The following is a 9,625-nucleotide window of genomic DNA, read 5'->3' on the forward strand; positions in this document are numbered from 1 at the left end:
CCTTTCTTTAGCATCAGATATCCCTTACAAAATACATTATTCTTGCTCATCTCATCCTAAAGGGGGGTGTGACATAACAACAGGCATACTGAGTCAGAACAAAGTGTCACCTAGCAGCATACATAACATACACACTGCCTCCTAGGATGCCTAGGGTAGTCATTAGAACAGGTCAGACTTCCCAAATGCTCTCCAGACACCTGGCAATAAGTAGTTCAGGCACTTTGGGTACAAAGGTGGAATCTTCACATATCCAAATGTAGATTCTGTGTTGCTGCACGGCTAGGGCAGAGACAATCCCTTTTTCTTTCCTGAGATCAGGATGGAAGGCAACTTAAGAGATGTGTACCTGCTACTCAGAGAAGCAAATGTTAGTTTTACTGCCTATGAATATATAAGGACCGTTCTACCTGGGCACAACCACAACAGTTTTAACCACGGCACTACAAAAAAATTAAAAATCTTCCTGTGAAGAGGAAGAAACTGGACAAACAAGTAAACGAGTATTTATCACTTCCATTCCTATACTAAAGGTGATTTTTTTAATGTCTTTTTTTTTTTTTTTTTTTTTTTTGCCTTCAATATCATCCTTTTAATCCATGGTTGTTCAGACAAGAAGTCCAACAAAGAAAATCCAGGATTGGGCCGGACAGCTAACATAGCTACCCAATGTCCTCCAGAGCTGCTTAACCTGATATTATCTGGAAGACCAGGCATATTCTCAACAAACATATCTCTCCACCTTTCATTAGACTAGACACATAATACCTGAAAGTTACAGATAGTAGGATTAGGACATCTTAACTCAAGCAGTCTAAGTAATAAATAAAAGTCCCAAAAGGAATTCACTTCAAAAAATAAAAAGAATTTATTTTTTTCCTTGTTTTGGTACAGGGAAATGCAGCAGAGCCGCATTCCTCTCCCCAGAAAAAGTCAGCTTACTCGCTATGCTCAAGGAGCCCATGATGGAAAGATTATGCAGTCCAGATGTTTACAGTGAAAGAAAAAAATTAAGTATTGAGGAAGGCCACCTTACTTTGCCGTTGCTAAAATGAGAGTGTAGGATTTCTTTTGTCATTCAACTCATTTATTCACACAATCTCTAAACAGAGAGTACCAATAATTTCAGCTAAGTCATACTCACCTCCTGATACTAGCCGTGGTTGTCTCCTGCACCAGGACAAAGTCTTCTGCAGGAGAGAGCTGGACACCATTGGGAAACCTCAGCCCCACCATTCAGACTTTCAGTTCTTTTGTTACTGTGTCATATTCAAGCAGGCTAACAAGAAAGCATTTTGGATGTTTCTGAGTGAAGACAAATACATATTCATCTTGGCTTCATTCTCCAGACATTCCTCCTTCTCTCACATGCGCTCCACCTAAGTTAACAAGGCAGAATAGCCAGGAAGCATTTGTTTATGAACACAGGAGAAATACTAAGCCACTTGAGATCAGCAGCATTCATGAAGGACTCGGGCTGAACATAATGCTAACACCTTCCCTTTTCAAACAGATGTTCCAAGCAAGTCCTCTGGAAGAAAAAAGAGGAATCTCATTTATTTCACTGCAGGTCTCGTTAGCATCATCCACACATTCTCTCACCCTCTCCTGGGCAGCGCAGTGTTTGCACAGGTGGTTTATAAAGAGAAAAAACTTGAAGACCAAGGAAATGGTGAAGTCCATTCCTACAGCTGATCCAGTTGTCATCACTGATAAGGAAGAGGACAGTTATTTCACAAACCCGCTGGTGATCTCAGTTTCTCAAAGCAGAATAAAAACACATGGGACTAGACCCCTTGTACGCAACTGGCAATGCACTGAGGACATGGAAGGGAGCCCAGCGGTAGGCTTTGTAGCTCAGTTTTGCGGCTGGAAGTGCTAGTGCTGGGTTGCCTAGGTGGGACATGAAGGGACACAAGCCCACCCTCTCTGGCAAGTCCCAGCACAATCCTTACGAGGAAACCCAAAGGAGGTAAACACAAGTGTTTACGACTAGGTAAACACAAGAAAGAATTAGCAGACTAGCAATGTCCTTCTTATTTCCCTAATAACACATGTGAAACAACTACTAGAATACCCAGCATTGCTGAAAAGGCACCACAGTTGCAGTGAAATACAGCTACTTGAACTTGGATACCCAAGCTGAAGGAAAAATTGGGGAAGTGTATTCCAGGGCTTCTTTTAAAACAGCAGAGGTATTGTATAAAGACATTTCCCTGTACAGTAACATTACAATGAGAAACCTTAACGTCTGCATCTTGCTTCAGCTAGTATTAAATTGCATCATAGCTAATGGAAACCACCAATGGCTGCTCTACATCAGCCCTAAAAGGAATGAAAGGGAGCTCACTGACTGTGCAGAACTGCAGATTGCTCCTAGCTCTGTGCATCTCAAAATACGCTGTGGAGCGGAAAATCTTGTTCCCCTAGCAGGGAACAGAGAGATTTTTAAAAAACACCAAGAGAGAACTATGTCGTTTGACTGGTTATTTGAGACCTTCCACATTTCCAGAGGAGAGAGATTCCAGAGCCATCTGCTATGAGGAACTCTTCTCCATGTATTTCTGCTAAGCATCCAATATCTCCTTGACAACACTTGGACCATCACGTGTGGTGACATCTCCCATGTTGTTTGATTGTTCAGTGACTACCTTCCTCAGCAGCCTTCTCATGAGGATCTCTGATCGGGTTTTAGGAAGATGTTTCACCACCTGCAGAGAAGGGAAGGATGCACCTATATTAGAACCCGGGTCCTGCTGGAAAACACAAGGAAATTTGGCTGAACTGTCCTAAGCTGGCACACTATCTCATGGCCACAGCTCCTTTGAGGCTCCTGGGAAATACCAGACCATTGAGCACATTAGTTTATGTCCAAGGAAAGGAGTGTTACTAGCATCAGTTCCCTGTGCTGCAAATTTTATTCTTATCTAAGTGGACTTTGTTCCCCATTTACTCATTGCTGTGTATGTCCAGGCTGGGTTCTGCAGGACGCACAGCTCTTTGGAGAATCAGGTCCTGAATAAGCTGTTCACTATTGCACTAGCAAGCTAGTGACACTTGAAAACTCAGGCACTGATGATGACACAGATCTCAACACATTACCGGAACAGACATTCATATTCCCCTTTACAGGGCAGGCATATAAAGCACACAATACTGCACGCCAGCGACAGGGTCTCCTACTCAAGGGATAACTCCTGTCTGCTGATGTTTCTCTCTGCCTGATTATAGCTGGCAGACTACATGCCTGCCTTCATATCCAGAAGAATGTGAAATGTCTTGGCTACGCTTCCTGCAAAGGACTTAGTAGCAGATTCAAAGCCTTTAGCATAAACTTGAGCCTGGTAAAGAGTTCTCAGGCACTGAACAGAGACGCTAGCAGGTCTCACATTTTGCTACATGATCAGGCCAGCAGGCTACAAAACTCCAAAGCCTTAACAAACAAGCAAGCAAAGACCCCCAAACACAGGGAAACAGAGGTGCTTCCTTGCAAACCTGCAAGTTCTGGGAGCTGCTCCAATCCACTGAGGATGTCCTGGGCTCTTCCAAGTTGAATGAGCCACCCTTGCCTGCTCCTGTTGTACTCTGTAACCTGTGTCTTGGTGTCCACCTTTCCAGCATGGGACTAAAGCAGAGCCCCTCAAAGAAGCGGCCTGGTCACTGCCTCCAAGCAGAGAGTGGAATGGATGCAGACGGGCCTTGGGGGGCAGCTAAGGGGCAGCTTTGTGCAAAGGAGCTGCTGAAAGGTGAGCAGGCTTGAAACAGAGCCTGGAGTTCATCAGTGCTCCCAGGGTCAGGCTGAACAGCTCTCAGAGTTACGCAACAGAAACAGCCAGTGCTCTGGGATCTGGCGTTGATGCTAATTGTCAATGCAAAATGGCTGGGCAGTGGAAAGTGCCACTCTGCCCCTCAGTGACACTGAAGGTTGTGGCATCTCTGAGCACAATCCTTTTTAAGGAAGCTCTACCACATACATAAATACTATGTGTCCTGGTTTCAGCTAGGACAGAGTTAATTTTCTTCCTAGTAGCTGGTATAGTGCTGTGTTTTGGATTTAGTAGGAAAATAATGTTGATAACACACTGATGTTTTTAGTTGTTGCTAAGTAGTGTTTATACTATAAGATCAGCTTAGAGCTGACAGAAAACAAAAAAAAAAAAAAAACAGCTCTAGGGATGGATACTCATTTTGCTTTTTTTTTTTTTTTTTTTTTTTTTTTTTTTTTTTTTTTTTTTTTTTTTTTTTTTTTTTTTTTTTTTTTTTTTTTTTTTTTTTTTTTTTTAACATTGGGAGGAATACCTGCCCCCAGCTTAGGAACATGCAGTTATTTTCATGGCTGTGTCTGCCTCTTGGGGCTGCAACACCAGTCAACCTAAGGATAACTGTCCTCCCGTTCCCTAGGCACCTCCGAACACAAAACCTAGCTCAGAAATTAAGGGAAGTGTACGTAGGTGTCATGTCAGAACACTGCTTTTCACATCCCTTCTCCTTTGATCTTGTGTGCATACCCAATCACAGCTGTCTCAAGGACCTTAGGGTGATCAGCCTTCACAAAAAGTGAAACAAAAAGACACAGAGCATAACAACTGCAAAAAGCCCTGTAGAGTTGGCGCCAGTTGCTCTAGGAACAAAACACCTTGCCATAGCTCACCCTCCCCTTGGCAGATCCTGCTGAAAGCACAACGGGAAAGCTCGATGCCGCCTTCCTACTGCATCGTCAGCTGGTGGCCACGGCCATGCCCACGTCTCTGGGAGTAGCAGTTACTCACTGGATTGGCCCTGCTTTTAAACACACCAATAAGTACTCTTACACACACTGCTAAGCCCACTGCACACCAAGCTGAATTGGCACCAGCTCGAAACCTGCTTTCTCTTTCTTTGTCTGTGCTCTTGTGCGTGCACGGCTGCGGTCCCAAGTGGTGACGGGCCATGGCCAAATCACAAGCAAAACCAGTCCTCCATTGCTCTGTGCCACAGGGAACTGTTGCCAGCAGAGCAAGAGTGAAGCTGTCAACATCACAGTCCACATTCGACCGCTGTTTACAAGTGCCCAAAGCACACCAGAAGGCAGAAAGCATCAGACCTCCTCATCTTTCCAGAAGGGGGGAAGGGTTGTTTTGCCAAATGCATATTTTTATTCTTATGCTACACAACAGTGATTTATTGGCACACTTCAGAGTTTAACAGTCTTCTGCAGTAAGGAGACAATTTGGCTGTACAGACTAAAAGAAATTGCATCTCTGAATCCCACACCAAAGACCGGATTATGCTATCTTAAATTAGAGTAAAATACGAAAGAAAACATCGCAGAGCAATCCAAGCAGATTAATACATTTCAATATACACATGCACACACATGCGCAGAGTGGGACAGGAACTGGATCCTGTATCTACGGTCAGAAACCCACGCAGACAAAAAATTTACTCACAGAGGAGACAGTAGGATCCGGTGTGCCATGCGAACACAGCTCAGGTTTATCAAATGTTACATTTAAGTGCCATTTGCAGGCAAGGCAAGTAATACAGAAATAAATACTCAGGGCAAGCTTTGAAGAGAAATACTCTGAGCACTTTTTGTTGTCAATTCCCTGCGCTAATATTATTTTCTCTCCAAATGACAGGCTAGCTTTGCAGCTCACATGAATCAAGGTCGCTTCATGTTTAACACTGCCGAATTCTTAGGCATACTCAGCTAGTTCAGATGAGCAAGAACCGCAGATTTGGGAAGAAGAGGTTAGGTGTTAGCAGAAGGGAGGGGAAGGAGCAAACGGGAGAGACAATCCCTTATGGAGACTCCACCAGCATCCAAAATTACAACTGCAACAGTACAACGTCCCGGAGAGGAAACACAGCTCTGACAGTTCGACTGCAGGGACTGCCCACGAAGTGACGCCTCTCTCGCTTGCCCATTCGTCGTCTCCTTCATAAGGGTCTGTTTCCTTTTGCACCTTTGCTAGTCATTATGCATCATGCATCAAGCTGTGTGTATGCAGGGGCAGGGGTTCAAAGGCAACAGAGCCTGCGCTTGTCTAAATTCATAAAGCTTCTTTCAAAGGGCCACCCTGCCCCACAGACATGCCCTGTCAAGGGACATCACCTGCTTGGAACTTACCCTTGCATCTTCTATCTCTGCCGTCCCGAGCCTGTGCCCGCTGACGTTAATGACATCATCCGTGCGTCCCGTCATCCGGTAATAGCCTTTCTTGGTCCTGTAAGCACCATCTCCTGTGAAGCAGTAACCTACAGCAAAGACACGTGGGTGGTCAGCAGCAGGATCCGCTGTGCCACTTGCTTTGGGCTCTGATGTAGAACAGACTCTGCTCTAGGATGGCAGCTAGGGTAGGGTGGATCAGGAAGCTCGCAGGCACTCCGAAGCTTACAGCTGCGTGACCTGCCACACACCGTTTCCCCCTTCATCTGCTCTGCCTGGGCTGGGCTGGCTCCTAGGAAGCACCTGAGCAGCATCAAGAAAGCGGAGCTCGGATCTCTGCCAAGATGGACAAAATCACTCTAGGCAAGCAGCAGCAGCAACCAGTAGCTCATGGCCCGGTAGTAAAACCAAGTCCAGCAACACAACACAGTGACGCTTTGTTGGATTTACAAAACCAACGTGGGGGCTCTCTGATCTCCCTAGGCTTCTTCCCTAGGGGAAGAGCACCTCCCTATGCCCCGGGCTATCAGGATCGCCGACATCCAGCTTAGCTCTCCAAAGGCTCAGAGGAGAGCAGTACCTGGCCTACAGCAGCTGCCTTTGCATCGGAAGGCCTGCAGACCCTTCAGCAGCAGCCACGACGCCTGTGTTCGAGAGCCTTCCCACCGTCCCATCCGTGGCAAATCAATCAGGCACAGGGAAGACCCCACTGATTCAGCCCCCGTGCTCTGTTCCCTACCTCTGGCCCTAAGTCAGCTCACAAATCCACCCGTTCCTCCAGCTACCAACCAGCAATGAATGCAGGCAGCTCTAACGCATACTTTACACCCTTGTAGGGCCTTCTCACACTAACAGGGCTGCCTGGTGGCAGGGGCAGTACTCGCCAGCCCCATTTCCTACCCCAGAAGTGATTTTACAGGGAAACTAGAAGCACGTCAGCGGATTTATCTCCCGGTGCTGTTTTCACAGCTCTCTAAGGTTAGCAGGAAAAGCACTTCAGGAGCCTCAACTACTACTATTACACAATAGGAGATTCACCCACCCCTCACAGGCAGGTTGAGCTTATCTTCTATTCAGAATTGAACCTTTTAATCATCCTTTGTCATTCCTGCTCCGATGAACATCAAATCAGATTCCAACCTTAAGCAGATCTTTTCGATTCTAAAACTAATTCAGAAACACAAGAGAGAAACACAAACAAAGAAGCATTAGGCTGTTAAAAATACAGCTCTATAAAGAAAGGTACGTTCTGCCACTTGGAGAGTGCCTTCCTCTACCGGCTTTTCTGAGGTTGTGAAAACTGAAACCAGGGCTTGGAAAGGCTGAATTTGACCCTGAATTTGCATCCAGCTGTGCTGACATAGCTACGAGGAAGGGTCTCGCTGAGGAACCCTGAGCTTCAGACTTGCAGAAAATAGTTTCACATGTGGCTTACACATCAAATCATTTCACCTTTCATTGACCGGCATGCATCCACTTCCCATGGTGCTGTTTATTTTGAAAGAGTGATCTTGAACTTTTTCAGAAAAAGAAAAAACCTGCTCTTCTCTGTTTGCACAGACAAAATCTGCGTCAGAGCAGGGAACATGATTAAACTGATGGTTGCTCTTCCGAAGCCAGTACTCCTTCTGAACACAGCACTGCAAGCTATGTTTCAACATAGGTTTTGCCACATCCCACACAGCCTGCACATCCTGCAGCCAGCTGCACGTAAGGCAGGAAAGTCACAGTCCAGAGGCAGCGGCATGGTTGCAGGGGAGCTTTAAAAATTGTTTGCATGGTAAAGACCTATTTTAAACTGCTTTAAGTACCAATTTCAGCCACTGACAGATGACAGTTAGCAAGGCTTCTAGGGCCTACCCCGCCCTTAGGAAGTCTGTCTCTTTAGAGGCAAAGCTGGTAGAGGCAAAGCACAAAAGCTGGGCTTCCACGTTACCTGTGTCTTCACCACCACAGATACATTGGACTGACTGCTTCAGGGGGAATCCATCTCAGAAACACCAGCCCAGTCTAAATCACTGTAAGATGACGCCAACAACAAAAGCTTCCAGCACCTCTTCAGAGATGTCTTTCAAAACCAGCTTTTGTTCACAGCTGCATACAACAGCTGTACTCTTTTTATAAAGCCAACAACAAAAGTAAAAATACCTAGTCTCTCTTCTGCACTGTGAAGAACTACACTTGAAACTCAAACACAGCTTTGATTCTATTACTGTCAATCACAGCACAGCACTACCTACTAGTTTAACAGTAAGAGCCACAGGAATTTGCCATCTCTCTCATCTCCACATACCACACGACTTAAATTGCTTCTCGTAATTGCGCTCTCACTCATTTGCTCATCCAAAGACTTTCAAGTCTCTGAATCTGAATCTTAAATCTTAAACCACCAGTTGCTGATCTTTACGCCTACCAGGCTTTATTAGCTGGCAACACGCTGCTGCTTCCGAGAGCGACATACCGTAGAGGACACTGCATACAACAGTACAATTAACAAGCTATACTGAAATGGTCTACGAGAGGTGACACTGCAGTACCACAAGCAGCATCCATCAAACTGTCTCTATGATCTCTTTCCACGCTCCCTTTACATTCAAATGGCGTATAGAATGTTTCCAAGATGAATTTGTCTTCCTCTTTATTGGAAGCATCAACCGTGGACTAAGATTGATTCTACTTGCTAACAAAATCAAGGTAATGACTATTTATCGTTACATTATGCTTCCAGGAGCTGGTAACCGTTTACCTGCAAAACTATGCCTGCTTCAAGGTAAGAGCAAGCACTTTGCATGTACACACTGCCCAGCAAACGTTCTGCAAAACTGTCACTGCTAGAAAGCAAGGGATGGGGGTGTAGGCAGAGACTCCTCTCTCCTGCTGTCATGGCAGGAGAAGCCTGGGGCCCTGCCAGCAGACACGTCCACTCTTGGGTTTTGCTCCTGTTGCAGCCCAGTATGTGCTAAGAAAGGATTCCGCAGGCTTTGGAGCCTTTCTGCCGTGAGGAGAGCAGAGGAGCTTCAGCTGCTCTTGCAAAAAGGCAGAGAAGCAGAGCTCACCTTGGAGAGATCTGCATCAAAGCGATCACGCTGACTCTTCCACCTCATGGAATAGCATGGGCTGGCAGCTGTGTACGCCGTGTTGGGGCCCATCACCCTAGGCAACATGGAGGTGCCCGCACCCGCAAGAGGAATGGGAAGAGAGTGTGCCTGAGTCCTCAGGAGACAGAAGAAACCTCTGGGTCAGAGACAGGCCCCCTGCAAAGCCTGCTCAGACGAGCAGGAAGGATGGCTTCCCCCTTTCCCTATCCCTCCATCTTCTGCCACACTGGGGGACTGTAGGCAGCTCCAAGGCTGAGCTGCCAGTGCTTCTGTGGGATGACATGAGATGCATTGGTCCTGTAACTGCAAGAACCAGGAAGAAAAAACCCCTGAGGGGCTGGCTGGAACTTCACAGCTCTGGTAAAACCATCTGCCC

The 9,625-nt window shown here is 46.1% G+C and overlaps 1 long non-coding RNA gene across 2 annotated transcripts; it reads right to left on the reverse strand.

The window, feature by feature from the left end:
• Nucleotides 1–1,061: 1,061 nt before the first annotated feature.
• On the reverse strand, nucleotides 1,062–9,337 carry LOC127028530 (uncharacterized). 2 transcript variants are annotated; one of them, XR_007768012.1, is made up of 4 exons: nucleotides 9,208–9,337; nucleotides 6,113–6,240; nucleotides 2,351–2,711; nucleotides 1,062–1,709 (listed from the first exon to the last, which is right to left on the reverse strand). It is a non-coding gene; the product is annotated as an uncharacterized LOC127028530 (long non-coding RNA). The 2 variants fall into 2 exon arrangements; XR_007768011.1 differs by lacking the exon at nucleotides 1,062–1,709 and having other exon boundaries at nucleotides 1,726–2,711.
• Nucleotides 9,338–9,625: the final 288 nt, after the last annotated feature.

This window comes from Gymnogyps californianus, unplaced genomic scaffold, assembly GCF_018139145.2.
Source record: "Gymnogyps californianus isolate 813 unplaced genomic scaffold, ASM1813914v2 HiC_scaffold_34, whole genome shotgun sequence".
Lineage (NCBI taxonomy): Eukaryota > Metazoa > Chordata > Aves > Accipitriformes > Cathartidae > Gymnogyps > Gymnogyps californianus.